Below are 15,758 nucleotides of genomic sequence, written 5' to 3'. Positions count from 1 at the left end.
ATTCCATTTTGATTTATCCATGTTTTTGTACCTTTTAAGTTGTTGCTCTGGGTATTATATGACAAATACATTAATTATCACAGTCTACTGGTATCAACTTTCACCCATTCAAAGGATGTATAGAAGCCTTATCTCCCTATCCTTCTAGCCTATATACTGTCTTAAATATTTCCTCTACACACATTTCAGACTATCAGTGTTACAATTTTTGTTTCAACCAACAAACACAATTTAGAAAGCTCATGAGCTGGAAGAAAATGTACTGCACTTACCTATAATTTTAGTCTTTTTGCTGTTCTTGCCGCCTTCCTCATGTTTTGTCACTTCCCTTCGGTTCAGAGAACTCCCTTTAGACATTCTCTTATGATAGTCTTATTTGCTAGTGACAAATCCTTTCTTTCTCTTCATCTGATAATGTTTTGATTTTCCTTGCATTCTTGAAGGATATTTTCACTGGATGTAGGATTCTAGATCGATGGTTCTTTTCTTGCAACAATTACAAAATGTTGTGCCACTAACTTTGAGCCTTATGATTTCTGATGAAAAATTCACTGTCATTTAAGCTGCTTGTCCTCTACTGTGTTTCTCTCTGGCTTTCAATATTTTTTTGTTCTCTATCTTTAGTTTTCAGAGGTTTGATTATAATAAGTCTTGGTGTGGATTTCTTTGGGTTTATCTTGTTTGGGATACACTCAGCTTCTTTAATTTGTAAGCTTATGTCTTTTGCCAGATTTATAAAGTTTTTACCCATTATTACTCTAAATATCTTTTTAGCCTCATTTTCTTTTTTTTCTCCTTGTGGGACTCATAACGTAAATTTTAGATCTTTTGTTGTAATTCCACAGGCTCCTGAGGCTCTGTTCATTTTTTTTATTATTTATTTATTTAGTTAGTTAGTTATTTTTGAAACAGTCTTGCTCTGTCGCGCAGGCTGGAATGCAGTGGCATGATCTAGGCTCACTGCAACCTCCACTTCCTGGGTTCAAGTGATTCTCCTGCCTCAGCCTCCTGAGTAGCTGGGAATACAGGCACACGCCACCATGCCTGGCTAATTTTTGTATTTTTAGTAGAGATGGGTTTCACCACGTTGGTCAGGCTGTTCTCAAACTCCTGGCCTTGAGTGATCTGCCCGCCTTGGCCTCCCAAAGTGCTGGGATTACAGGTGCAGGCCACCGTGCCTGGCCATAATTTTTTTTTTTTTAATTTTCTGTCTGTTGTTCAGATTAGGTCATTTCTATTGTTCATTCTTCCAGTTCACTGATTCTTTTCTCTGTCTCCTCCATTCTGCTCTTGAACCCATCCAGTCAGTTTTTTTCTAACATTTAAGCAAAATGTTTTATTGACTTTAGGTAAGCTGGGAATAATTGCCTACATTTATGCTTTAAGGCATTTTACCTCATTGTAAAAAAAAAAAAAAAAAAGATAAATGTTAGATACTTCTGGCTTTCATGTGTTTGAGGCTCTGGGCTGAGAGAATGTTCAGCCCTTTCGTATAATATGTGCTTCTGTATTACCACTCATCAACCAAAGGTGTATGTTCCAAATTTTCACTTGTTGCCATTAACAAGTAGAAGTTTGTTTCTAGCCAGAAGCAAACTTCTTTGCAGAATTGATGAAGACAGCACTAGCCAACCAACTAATATACTGAAGGACTGGTGACATTGGCTCGTAAGAAACAGTAACTACAGCCTGGGGCCTGACTTCTTCTACGAAACCCTCAGAAGACTTCACTTATATTTGCTATCCAGCTTTCAGTTTGTTCTTGGCAGCCTGGACATTGAAAAGCTTTTCTTGAGCGATTATTTCCACTTGGTTATAGGCAGCCTTGATAACATCTCCAGCAGCTGCAGCCTGGAAGACAATGTACATCCTGAAGAGTCCAAAATTGGAGTAACTAGCATTAAAAACAGAAATACCAAGTGGCTGGTGAATTGCCTTGGCAATAGCCTGCTATAGACAGCTGGTGGCATCACTGTCCCCCTTGACATATGGTGTCCCTCTTGATATGCTAAATGCATTTGCTGTGCCCATCTTGTGGCAGCACTTTCTGCTACAAGAGCAAGCATGGACAAGACTGTCTCCATTTTGTTCTTGAATTTCACCTCCACAGTATTTGGCTTTTGTACCAGATGAAAGAAACCCACCCCTCCTGTTGAGAAACTATTCAGCAACTTGCTTTAGAACAGAGTGACTCACACCAAGTCCAACCAAGCCATTCTTGCACTTGTGAAGTGGTTCTAAACACAGTAATGTAACTCTTCCCATGTCACTTTTCCAATCCTATAGCCAGGACAATACAAGGAATTAGCCAAGGCATCCCAATAAGCTTCAGTATGCAAATTTTCAATGACATGTGCCTGTGGATTCTGAAAATTCACAGCTTTGTCTATCATTAGCTGAGACTGAAGGCAGCTACTTCCCAATGATAAAATCCTGGTGCTGTGGCGACATTGAGCAGGAACTCCATTAGAATATCAATATCACTCTGCAGACATTCCATGATGTAAGCTATGTTTTCTCTTGTTGCAATTACACTTAATTTACCACCAGCTGCTTCAATGTCATGGGCTATCTTGAAAGATGAAGTTCCTTTCGTAGTCAAACTGGATGAAAGACACAGCAAATGAGAAGTTACTAAATTGTTGGAGTCCTCATAGCTACTGCCTGCTTTAATGAACAAACCAATTCTTGATGCAGAGCATAGTTTTCCAAAGGAGAAATCACAAAACCACTTGGAAATTTGATGATCTCAAGGTCCTGATGATGTGGAGCCTCTCCTGTGGGGGTAGCTGTGGCTTTAACTTTGGGGGCAACTTTGAGGGAATAAAGTCTCAAAAAGAACCCAGCTCTGGTCAGTAGCCTCATGGCTCAAGATTGTTCGTGACCCATGGTAACTGCTGGCTTAAAGGACCATTCAGCAAGTTTTTAAATGTATTTTGTATAATTTCCATGTAGTTCTTTATATTTTCTATTTCTTATTTAAAACCTCTATTTTAACTGGTTTCCTTTGACACTGCTCTGGCAGGGAAAGGGGTGGCACTGCCTCATTACTGCCAGGTAGGGGTAGAAGTTGATTATCCACTTGGTCTCCATTGATACACAAAGTGGGGAGAGGCTCCTGTTACTGCTGGTGAGGGTGGCAGTCCCCACTAGGTTTCTGCTAATAGGTGGCTTGCTACTATTCCCATGCAGCCTCCACTGATACTAGATTACTTTTGGGTGGTGGCAAATGTCCTGCCTCTCCACTAGCCCTCCTGCTCTAAAACAACCCGAGTAGGGAGTGGGAGGGAAGCTTTGTTACTGCTGGGTGGGAGCTGAAGTCCAGACTTTCTACATTGTCCCACTGATGCTACAGGGAGGAGGAAGCGGGCCACATTACTGCCTGATAGGGATGAAAGCTCCAGCTCCCTACCTGGCCTTCACTGATACAATCCTGCTACACGAGTGAGGAGAGATTTGAAGGCCTCAATATAGCCTGTCGAGGGTGGAAGTCTTGCTCCCAATGGGCCTTTGGCAGCATGGGTGGGTGTGGGGCCATAGCTCTCCTGTACTGCTTGGCTAGAGTGGAGTACTTGAGGTCCAAAAGTTTTCTGTCTTTCTAGCCCTTTGATTAGAAAGAGCACACTTTTGTTGGAAGTATTTTTTTGTGTTTACCTGTGGTATTTCCAGGTTCCTAGCTTCTCCAGCACAGTCTGGGATGTGTGAGACACAGAGAAAATCCAGTGATGTCACTACCGTGTGGTTTCTTGGGTCCCAACGTCTCTAGCTAATCTGCTCCACCTTTTGGAGTTTTCTTGTTTGCTTTAGATCAGGGGTTTTAGTCTAGCTAATCTGCTCCACCTTTTGAAGTTTTCTTGTTTGTTTTAGATCAGCGGTTTTAGTCATATTTTGTTTTGTTTTAGATCAGGGGTTTTGTTTTAGATCAGGATTTTCTTTTAGATCAGGGGTTTTAGTCATATTTAATAGGAGAAATATGGAAAAATACTTCTACTCTATCTTCCTGGAAGTTCCTGTTTATTTTTTATGTCCTTTTCCTCTGGCTAGACCGTAAGAGACTTACGAAACAAACACTTACACATTCTACTAAACTCAATGTCCAAAGTTTGTGAACTTCTTGAATATCGCTTGTTCATTTCCACCCCCAGTCACTGACCGAATCTCCCTGCTGTCCATCTACAATGCCAACGAGCTTCTGGTTAACTTCTTCTCATGCATGCTTAGGCAACAACTTCCCAGTTTTACTACAATTGCCCATCCCTAGTTTTGTTGTTGCTTAATCCCTTGGCCTAGTGCCACCATACTCCTCCAGCAGAGCAACCAATTCTTACATTATAGGACAGCACGTATCCACTAAAAACAGTTCATGCCACACCAACCACATTTCCCTTTGTCAACAAAATTACTTGATAGATAATTCCAGGAATGCCTGATGAAGCTGATTGACAACAAGATATTTGGCGGACTCTCTGCTGCCTATACATACCTTAGCATGTGGGACTCAAGTAATGAGAGGTCCATTTAATTGGATTGAATTGGGTTGGATTGGATTGGATTGAATCCTGTGGGATGGCTAGGCTAAATTAGAAATGAAGACTAGTTTAACAGCAGTATCCAAGGATAGTTGACTAATGAGTTAATTTTACTCTCAAAGACAGTCTTTAGTAGTAAGTTGTAATGCATTGTATCAAACTATTTTCCAGTCAATGATTTATCAGTTACTTGAATAAGGATGCTAAAGATGTGCCTTATTGAAATGGCAATTAGCACAAAGTTGTGAATGTGATCTAATTAGTTAAATAACAGAATCACATAAAAAGGACTTGAATAAATGTAGCATCCTACCATGTTCCTGGATAGAAAGACTGCTATCGTAAAGATATTCATTCTCCTCAAGTTAAATTATAAATTCAATGCAATTCAACAGGATTTTAAAAAACTAGACAAAGTGATTCCAAGTTTACATGGAAAATAAAATGTGAGGTACCAAACAATATTTGAAAAAGAAGGAGAATAAAGTCTCATCCTTCCAGATACCACAATGTATTATAAAGCAATAGTAATTAACATGAGGGCAGAAATGAGCAAGCAAGTGAACAAAATAAGACAGATAGTCACAGGAAACTCATGTATTTATAGGGGCTTAGTATATAATAAAGATGGTCCTTCAAATCAGTTGGGAAAAGATGGGTTATTCAATAAATGGTGTTGGGTAAAATTGGTTATACATTGGTGAAAAATAAAGTGAAATTCCTACTCTGTATCATATGCAAAAAATAGATTCCAGACAGATGAAATATTTAAATGTAAAAAATAAAATTCTAAAACTACTAGAAAAAAAAGAAGAATATTTTTATTCCTTTGAAATAGAAAAGTCTTACTAAGCAAAACACAGAAGTAATAAATGAATAAATGAAGACAAATATGATAAAAACAAGTTAAAAATATCAGCAACCTTTCTTTGTTTTTTTTCACCTTTCCTAGAAAAAAATATATAGGCAACTTGTTAAGCAAGGTAGATTACAAGAAAATATTTACAACATTTAACAGGCCACAGATTATTATCCAGCCTCATCTGATAAGAAAACTTCAACATAAAGATACCTTTTTTTGTCTTATAAAAAAAAGGCTCAAAGTGAGCCAATCACTTCTTAAGCTGAACAAAAAACAAAACAGAAGTGATCTTTTCCAATAATGAAAACAAACATTGACAGAGCAGCTATAGGATCCTTTCAGGCAGATTATGAAAAGGTGCTCTTTCTCAGAAACCACAGTTACCATTCAGCTTTGTGACCAGAGGTTTGGCTGTACCCTAGTCCCTACTAGCACCCCAACCACATAACCATCTTCAAAGGTCTTGAATGACTGTGTTGTACTTAATGGCAGATGATCTATCTCCCATTTTTGTCCTAAGGATTTTCCAAGATAATATATTTTTGCATTTTTTTTGCTTTTACTTCACTCCAAATTGAAATCTATTTGTGGGATAACACTAAAGAAATGCTTATAGGAAAATTGATAGCACCAAATTCCTATACCAAAAAATAAAAAAGATTTCAAATCAATGACCTCAGCTTTTACTTTAAGAAACTAGAAAAAGCAGGATAAGCTAAAGCCAAAGTAAACAGAAGAAAGGAAATTATAAAGATAAGAGCAGAAATCAATGAATAGAAAACAAAAGAAAAAAATCAAACCCAACAGCTGATTCTTTAAGCAGATCTATAAAATTGATAAAACTCTAGCCAGATTGATCAAGTGAAAAAGAGAGAAGACACAAATTACCAGTATTAAGAATGAGAGAGGCAATATCACTACAGATCCTACAGATATAAAAAGTATAATGGCATACTTTGAATAATTTTATGACTATAAATTAGGCAACTTAGATAAAACAAATTTCTTGAAAAACACAAACAACCAAAGCTCACCTAAAACACTCATAAATTGAATAGTCTTATAGCTATTACAAAATTGAGGCCAGGCACAGTGGCTCAAGCCTGTAATCCCAGCACTTTGGGAGGCCTAGGAAGGCGGATCACGAGGTCAGGAGTTTGAGACCAGCCTGACCAACATGGTGAAACCCTGTCTCTACTAAAAATACAAAAATTAGCCAGGCGTGGTGGTGCATACCTGTAATCCCAGCTACTTAGGAGGCTGAGGCAGGAGAATTGCTTGAACCCAGGAGGCAAAGGTTGTGGTGAGCCGAGATCGCACCACTGCACTTCAGCCTGGGCAACAGAACAAGACTCCATCTCAAAAAAAAAAAAATTGAAATTATAGTTAAAAGTCCTCCCACAAAGCAAACTCTAGACCCAGATGGCTTCAATGGTAAATTCTACTGGATGGTCAAACAGGAAACAATAATAATTCTCCACAATGTCTTTCATAAAATTGATGCGGAGGAGATACTCTCCAACTCATTCTATGAAACTAGCGTTACCCTGATACCAAAATCATACAGAGGCAGTGTAGGAAAACAACAGATCAGTATCCTTCATGAACATAAATGAAGTACAATGCAGTCTTATGCATAAATCAGAGCTTCATTGTTCTACAGATAAGGTAATGTAGGATTGTTGGTTGCCCCTCCAGTTCTGTTAAATTCACCTCCTTCCCCAGACAGCATCCTTCTTAAGGACAGGGAGCCTCAATATGTCAGTCCTCACAGCACCTCTCTCAGTCTTCAGCACTTGCCAGCTCATCACCACAACCAATACCTCATTGGATAATTTCATGAATTACTTTAGAGCAAATGCAAGAGAAGAAATGGATTTTTATATGGGAGAAGAAGGAGGAAATTCTTGTGGATTTTGTACAGAATAGGGCCAAGGGAAAATTACAGATGTAAAAAGAAAAGTGTGTGAAATAGTATCCTTAGTGCTCACAAATACAATGATTTCATTGTTTTTAAAAATAAAAAATGACAAATGTCTAATGCTTGGTGGTAATGCTTTATTGAATGTGTGTTATACACTGGTTCCTCATTCCTGAAGTTCGAAATAATACCTTCCTCTTTTCATTTGATTATGTTTACTGAAACAAATCAAAGGCTGAGATTGAAACACATTCTACTTCAGGTGGATAACCTTACTACTAAGTTCATCACAACAGCACTTACAGCTGAAGACCCCAGAGTCCTACCTAACTTTTCTCACAACCCAGATTTTGGCCACGTAGTTCTGGGCCTTACCATTAAAGCAGACAGAAGTCAGAGGAATGACTCCTTTCCACTTGAAGTGAGCTGCAGGCTTCTAATGAGGAAAGGCAAGATGCACATTTCCCTCCTGTGGAGCATAAAGCCTTTGTAATTCAGGACTTAGGACCCACATGGATTTGAAATATTATGACATTGGAGCTGTAGTGGTTGGGGACAACACCAGTAGTGTTATAGGCCATGGAATGTCAAAAGAAGATGGAATCCTGTTAAAATCATTAAACATCAAAACTCTCCCCTCCTCTGGTGATATGGTTTGGCTGTGTCCCCATCCAAATCTCATCTTGAACTCCCATGTGTTGTGGGAGGCACCAGGTGGGAGGTAATTGAATCATGGGGGCAGGTCTTTCCCATGCTGTTTTCATGATACTGAATAAGTCTCACAAGATCTGATGGTTTTATAAAGGGGAGTTTCCCTGCACAAGCTCTCTTCTCTTGTCTGCCACCATGTGAGACATGCCTTTGACCTTCTGCCATGATTGTGAGGCCTCCCCAGCCATGTGGAACTTTAAGGTCATTAAACCTCTTCCTTTGGAAATTGCTCAGTCTCATGTATGTCTTTATCAGCAACGTGAAAACAGACTAATACTTCTGATTTTCTGTGGGATGTGGATTATGACCATGGACAGAGCATAACTGGGACAGAGCTGGAGAAAATATTAATTAGGTGCTTAAAAATATTTGTTAGAACTATCTTCATGAATGAGAATCAATCCTGTTTCCATGGTGATTCACCAGGCATCAATTCCAAGCATCCATGAATCAGAAAAGTCCTGTCTTCTCTTAGTTATCATCCAGGACTCCAAGGAACCCTAATTAGCAACCTGTTCACATTTCCTTTTCATTCACTAGCCTTGAAGTTTCCAGGGACAGGGACTCTGTCCTATTCATTTCTGTAACCTTACCACCTGACCCAGAATAGCTGTTCCCTGAAGATTTGGTGGATTATAAATGTGGATGTCTTATTTCTTTGAAAGTGTGAGCTTCAGGTACTGATCACATTATTCCAATTATCAATTTAGTATCTTTCTTCACCATTAAACTGTGAAATTCTTGAGGGAAGAACCTATGACTGATTTATCTCTGTAAACTCATGCCACCAGTATTCAAAATCACACCTAGCACATAGTAAGCACTCAATGTTTGTTGAATGACTGAAGGAATGAGTGAAAATGAACCTCCTTGCTTCTGACCAGTGGATGAGTTGCTTCGCTGTGTTCCTACAGCCTAGAGCTCATCCCCTAAGGCATATGAAGTTACCCATTAGTGCAATGGTTCTCAAACGCTGGTGTTGATCAGAATCATCTGGATGCCCAGGTTCTCTGAAATAAGATAGGGTCTAGGCATTTGTATTTTTACCAAGGAGGTGTGGTGGAGTCAGATGCAAGAAGGCTAGTTGAAGAAACCACATGAGAGTTTAGTGTAGTGTATTAGAAGACTGGTTTGGCTCTGTCGCTAGTGGCTACGCCATCTTGATCAAGTCACGCCAGTCTCAGGACCTCATTCAGTCTCTTCAGCTGTAATATGGGTGGGTTGTACCACATAACCAGAAAGATCCCTTCCAGCTCTACCCACTTACAACATGGTCAAATTTGGTCTGATTTTTTAAATTGTAGTACAATATATATGACATAAAATTCACCATTTTAGCCACTTTAAGTAAACAATTCTGTGGCATTAACTACATTCACATTGTTGTGCAACCATCACTACCGTCTACTTCTAGAACTCTTCTTCTTGCAAAACTGAACCTCTGTTGTCATTAATCACTAACTATTCATCTCCCCCACCTTCTAGGCCCTGGAAATCGCCATTCTACTTTCTGTCGCTATGAATTTGACTACTCTAGGTAACTTATATAAGTGGAATCACAGCATTTGCCCTATTATGACTGGTTTAGTTCACTTAGCACAACCTCCTAAGGCTCACCCACATTTTAGCATGTGTCAGAATTTTCTTTGTTTTTAAGGCTGAATAATATTCTGTTGTATCTGTAAATAACATCTTTATTCATTTGTCCATCAACAGAGAGTTGAGTTTCTCCCATCTTTTGACTATTGTGAAAAATGCTGCTATAAACCTGAGTGTACAGACATCTGGTTGAGTACTGCTTTCAATTCATTGTTTATATGGATCATATGGTAATTTTATGTCTAATTTTTTTTGGAACTGCTATATTGTTTTCCACAGCATACATCATTTTACATTTCCATCAGCAATGCACAAAGGTTCCAATTTCTCCACATTCTTAACAACAATTTTTATTTCCTGTTTCTTGTTTATTTACTTATTTATTCTGAGACAGAGTCTCACTCTGTCACCTAGGCTAGAGTGCAGCAGGGTGATCTCAGCTCACTGCAACCTCTGCCTCCCAGGTTCAAGTGATTCTCCTGCCTCAGCCTCCCAAGTAAACGGAATTACAGGTGCCCACCATCACGCCCAGGTAACTTTTGCATTTTTTTTTAGTAGCGATGAGGTTTTGCCATGTTGGTCAAGCTGGTCTTGAACTCCTGACCTCAAGTGATCCACCCACCTCAGCCTCCCAAAGTGCTGGGATTACAGGTATGAGCCACTGACCCAGGCTATTTTTTGCTTTTTAGATAATAGTCATCCTAGTGGATATGAAGTGGTATTTCATTGTGATTTTGATTTATATTTCCCTAATGATCAGTGATATTGAGCATCTTTCAAGTGCTTATTGGCCATTTTCTTCTTTGGAGAAATGTCTATGCAAGTCCTTTGCTCATTTTTTAATCCAGTTGCTTTTTGTTATTCTTTTTGATTTGAAAGTGTTCTTTATACATCTTGTATATTAATCCCTTATCAGATATGATTTATAAATATTTTCTTCCTTTCCATGGGTTGCCCTTTTTACTCTGTTGATAGTGTTCTTTGATGCAAAAGAATTTTTAATTTGGATGAAGCCCAATTAATCTATTTTTGTTTCTTTTGTTGCCTGTGCTTTTGGTGTCCTATCCAAGAAACTGTTGCCAAATCCAATGTCATAAAGCTTTTTCCCATGCTTCCTTCTAAGAGTTTTGTAGTTACAGCTTTGTATTTAGGTATTTGACTATTTTGAGTTAATTTTTGTACATGGTATAAAATAAGAATCCAATTTTTATTTTATTTTACTTTTTGTATGTGGATATCCAATTTCCCCACCACCATTCATTGAAAAGACGGTCCTTTTCCTATCGAATGGTCTTGGCACCCTTGTAAAACGTAATTTGACCATATATGTGAGGGTTTATTTCTGGGCTCTCTATTCTATTCTATTCTATTGGTCCCTATGTCTTTCTTTATTCTAGTACCACCATTTTGCTCATCATAACTTTGTAGTAAGTTTTGAAGTCAGGAATTGTAAGACCTCCAGCTTTGTTCATTTTCAAGGTTGTTTTGGCTATTCAAGGTCCCTTGATAGTCCATATGAATTTCAGGATGGATTTTTCTATTTCTGCAAAAAAAAAAACATTGAAATTTTTAAACAGATTGCATTAAATCTGTAGATTGTTTTGGGTAGTATTGACATTTAACAACATTAAATCTTCCAATCAATGAACTAGGCTATTTTATTTATTTTTTCTGTTTCTTTCAGCTACTTTTGTAGTTTTCAGTGTATAAGTTTTTGCTACCTGGTTAAGTATACGTCTAAGTATTTTCTACTTTTTGATGCTATTGCAAATTGAGTCGTTTTCTTAATTTGGCAGTAGGGGGGATTGTGCATTGTTAGTACATAAAAATGCAATTCATCTTTTTGTGTGTTGATTTTGTATCCTGCAGCTTTAACAAATTCATGTTAGTTCTAACAGATTTATTCTATGAATCTTTAGGGTTTTCTACATAAAAGATCATGTCACCTACAAACAGAGATAATTTTACTCCTCCCCTTCCCGTTGCAATGCCTTTTATGTCTTTTTCTTGCCTAATTGTTCTGGCTAAGACTTCCACTACCATGTTGAATAGAAGTGGTGAAAGTAGGCATCCTTGTCTTGTTCCGATCTTAGAGCCAAAGCTTTCAGTCTTTCATGGCCTAAAAGACTTTCTAATATGTTCTCAAGGTTAAAGAACTTCAGAAGTTTTCTAAGCAAGAGATCATTTTATTAACTTAATTGGCAGCAATGCTGAGAGATTAGAATGAAAAGACAGAGGATAAGAAGTATCTGGCAGGTATAATATATTGAGTGTGCTGAATATACTTTTAGTTTTGTATAGGTGTTAAAAAATGGCAAAGGAGGCTGGGCGTGGTGGCTCACACCTGTAATCCCAGCACTTTGGGAGGCTGAGGCAGGCAGATCATGAGGTCAGGAGATTGAGACCATCCTGGCTAAAACAGTGAAACCCCGTCTCTATTAAAAATACAAAAAATTCACTGGGCGTGGTGGTGGGCACCTGTAGTCCCAGCTATTTGGGAGGCTGAGGCAGGAGAATGGTGTGAACCTGGGAGGTGGAGCTTGCAGTGAGCCGAGATCACACCACTGCACTCCAGCCTGGGCGACAGAGCGAGACTCCGTCTCAAAACAAAAAAAAATGGCAAAGGAAAGAATGAAAAATAAAGCAAGGTCCCAAAAGAGGCCAAAAATCTTAATCAAAATTAACTGAACATTACTGAATGAAATGGTTTTTCCTTTACTCCAATCAATGACTTCACAAGAAGATTCCATCCTCGTTTATAAGATAAACACAAAACCAGCACTTAAAACCAGAAGCCTTGAAAGGATGGAGTTTGGGGACCCTTCTCATGTCTATTCCCAGAAGGGGGTCTTCTTCTGGGGTCCTGTCCCCTAAAGAGCTAGGCAAAAAGTATGCTTGCCACATCTGTTGAAAGAAAGTTGGTCTAAAAATACATGAGAAGGAACTGAAACATTTCAGAGAAGGCAGGGCTCAGAAGTAAGAAACCAAAAGCGGAAGGTAAAATTCTAGTTACAAAAAAAAGAGGAATGGAAATTAAATTGTCTTACAAAGAAAATCCAGAACTGCCCCCTCTTCCCTTACTACTCCATCAAAAAAGGGGAAAAATAGTCAATGGGAAAGTTTTGAGAAAAATAGATCTCTGTGTTCTTCTGGTTGAGAATTCAAACAACTTGAACCGGAAAGCTGGGTAATTTCTTGACTAAAGGTGTGTTAGATCTGAAAGGGTTTTTCTTAAAATTATCCGTGTTCATCCCTCCTATCTCAGAGAGGAACACAGGATAAGAGACCTCTGGAGCTCCCCCAGGGTCACTGAGCTAATAGAATCAGAGACAAAGCTACAAACGTCATTTTCTGACATCTCTCCACGGCTCTTTTTCTCTGGACCCCCCATATCAACATGATGTATTTATTGCATTGGATTGGCAACTCTCCCTTGAGCTTTCCTCAGTACCAGGTTTACATCTCAGTCTGTGGGTCTCAGAGAAAGTACCCAATCAGCAGCAACATTACCTGGAAACTCATCAGAAGTGCACCTTCTCAGCCCCACCCCAGATCTATGCAATCAGAAACTCTGGAAATGCAGGCCAGTCCTAACAAGCCCACCAGGGAATTCTGGTGCACTAAGGTTTGAGATCCACTGATCAAAGAAATAATATTCCTTTTCTTCATTATAATAGCATGAATAATAACTAACATGTATTTCACAATTTACAAAAGAGCTTTATGCTGTTGTTAAATTTGAGGATAGTCTTCTCAAAATCTCTGTGAGGCTAGAAAGTCAGATAATGAAATACCTGTTTTATGGGTTCAAAGATAGGTTCAAAAGAGAGTAAGTGATTGTTGGGGTGGCAGGTCCAGAGAGGGCAGGATCAAAACTGCAATTGAGTCTTCTGCCTTGTAAACCAGCATAGTTACCCCAAGGCACGTCACTTCTAGATAAAATGGTGACAACTAGAGTGTCCTTTCAGATCATTCTTAGAAGCATGGAGTGCTAGGTCAATTGTGTAATTGATGAGGAAATAATAATACTAAGAGCTCCCATCTTCTACGTCCTTATATACAATCCTGTCAGGTAGGAAGCTGAGTCTCAGAGAGAAAAAGTTGCCCTCCCAGGACCACCAGGTAAGCTCGGCATAGCTGTGCTTAGAATGTAGGCTGTCTGGCTTCTGTGCTTGCCTGCCCAGGGAGGCTTTGTGGGTTCTACTTGGTCATCTAGATCACTGAGGGGCAGCACTGACTCCTACCCAGTGCTTTTGACTGTACATCTAATACTTTCTACTAAGAAAACCCCTTCTCTTTAGATCAATGGTTTTCAAATCTTGGTGTGCATTGGAATCACCTGGAAAGCTTGTTAAAACACAGATTGTCCCACCCCAGGAGTTTCTGATTCTGTAGGCTGGGGTGGGGACCCATGAAAGTGCATTTCTAACAAGGTCCCAGGTGATGTTGATGCCACCAGTGTGCAGACTACACTTTGAGTGGTGAAGCTCTGGACACCCTGATTTGCAAGGCTAATCAGGCATATGTGGCAAATGAATAAGAACTGAAATTCTGACTCCAATATCTTCACTGATATTCCTAATCCATAGCATACACACAGTCCCATTCGTTTCCCTTTTTGCTTTTAATCTACATTTATCCTTTCTTCCTCTGTCACTGCCTTCTCTCCAGTTAGCTCAAACCAGGTAACACATAACTGCCTCCTAACTCATCTACCCAGTTGGTTTCTTTGGCTTTAATCTAGACTTCCTATCTCCACCAGATTTGCCTTACTGAAGCACCAATTTCTTAAGGCAGGGTTAGAATTAAAAATCTTCTGTTCCTCTCCATTGCCTAAAACTCCTAAACTTATCATTCAAGGTCTCCCATGACCTTCATGGACCAGCCTAAAGTTTTAGTCTATCCTAAGTGACATGCCTCCACCACATACTTCATGCTTTCCACTTTCTTTCTCCGTGTCTTTGTTCCTGCATTTCCGTTTCTTCTACCTGCGATGTCCTCCTTCGCCATCTCTGTAGATTTAAAAATCCTACAGGGCTCATCTCAAATGCCCTTTCCTTCATGAAACCTTTCATGAAATCCCCATCAAGAGGTTTTCCCTCCTCTCGGCTCTCCAAAGCACAGATGTCTGTGTTTGTGGCTATTATCTTGTGTTGTTTTGTATTAAAATTTCTCCAGCTTCACACATTGCCATCCTCTTAAGGACAAACATCATATTATGGTCAATGTGAAGCTATAGAGGATAATTGAATGAAATATTCCAAGGGCTAGTCATTACACATGACTGATTTATCTCTGTAAACTCATCCACACTCATGCACCTGATTTTGAAGCCAGCTAAATATTTATTGGCCAAGTTAATGAATCAAAGAGGAAAAGATGGTAAAAATATAACAAAAAGCTCCTAGGTAGTCTCACATCCCCCAGAGCCCCAGGTAATGAAATGAGGCCCTGAGATAATACTTTATGAACAATAAAACTCCTGGTTCTATTGACAGTGAAGCAAGACCTGAGAGAGAAGGCTAAATTCTCTTGTGTCTAGCTGCCACAGTCTTCTGAGAATAATGGCTTTTCTTCCCGTCTGCCTTCTGAATCATAGGCAAATTTTTCTCTTTGGTGATCCCTAATACAGAAAGGGGAAGTCAAATAAAATATATACAAGGAGAAGGATTCTGGGAGACAGAGTTTCTTGATTCCCTTCTGCATGCTCCTCCTCAAAAGCCTTTACGAGTTTACCTTACATTTAAATTCTTTTAAACGAGGCATTATATGGTCTGGTCTTTTCCAGCTCCACACACCTTCACACTACATTCTCCCCGGCTAATTCTGCTCTGGGAACACTGACCTTCTTTTAGTTCTTTGAACACATTGATTTCTGGTCAAGATGGCTCAGTAACTTCAACCTTTGTTGTGCCCTTCCTGCTGTGAAGATATAGATATATATTTACCACTGCACACCAGAAATCAGAAATAGCACAACAGAGAATAAAGTCTTTGAGCCATCTTCCGAGCTCCAAAAGACAAATTTTCTCCAAAAAGACAAATTCAGTCTCTAAAACAAGTACCTTCAGGAACCAGAAGTGGAATAGAAAATTAAGGTGGTAAGCAGGGCTAAACCACATGCCTGTTGAGCCCA

At 39.1% G+C, this 15,758-nt stretch overlaps 1 pseudogene; it reads right to left on the bottom strand.

The window, feature by feature from the left end:
* Positions 1-1,581: 1,581 nt before the first annotated feature.
* LOC129032396 (cytochrome b-c1 complex subunit 2, mitochondrial-like) lies at positions 1,582-2,865 on the bottom strand (annotated as a pseudogene).
* Between the last annotated feature and the right edge of the window lie 12,893 nt (positions 2,866-15,758).

Source organism: Pongo pygmaeus, chromosome 2 (genome assembly GCF_028885625.2).
Source record: "Pongo pygmaeus isolate AG05252 chromosome 2, NHGRI_mPonPyg2-v2.0_pri, whole genome shotgun sequence".
In the NCBI taxonomy this organism is placed as follows: Eukaryota; Metazoa; Chordata; class Mammalia; order Primates; family Hominidae; genus Pongo; species Pongo pygmaeus.
This window is presented reverse-complemented; position numbering and strand designations above follow the sequence as displayed.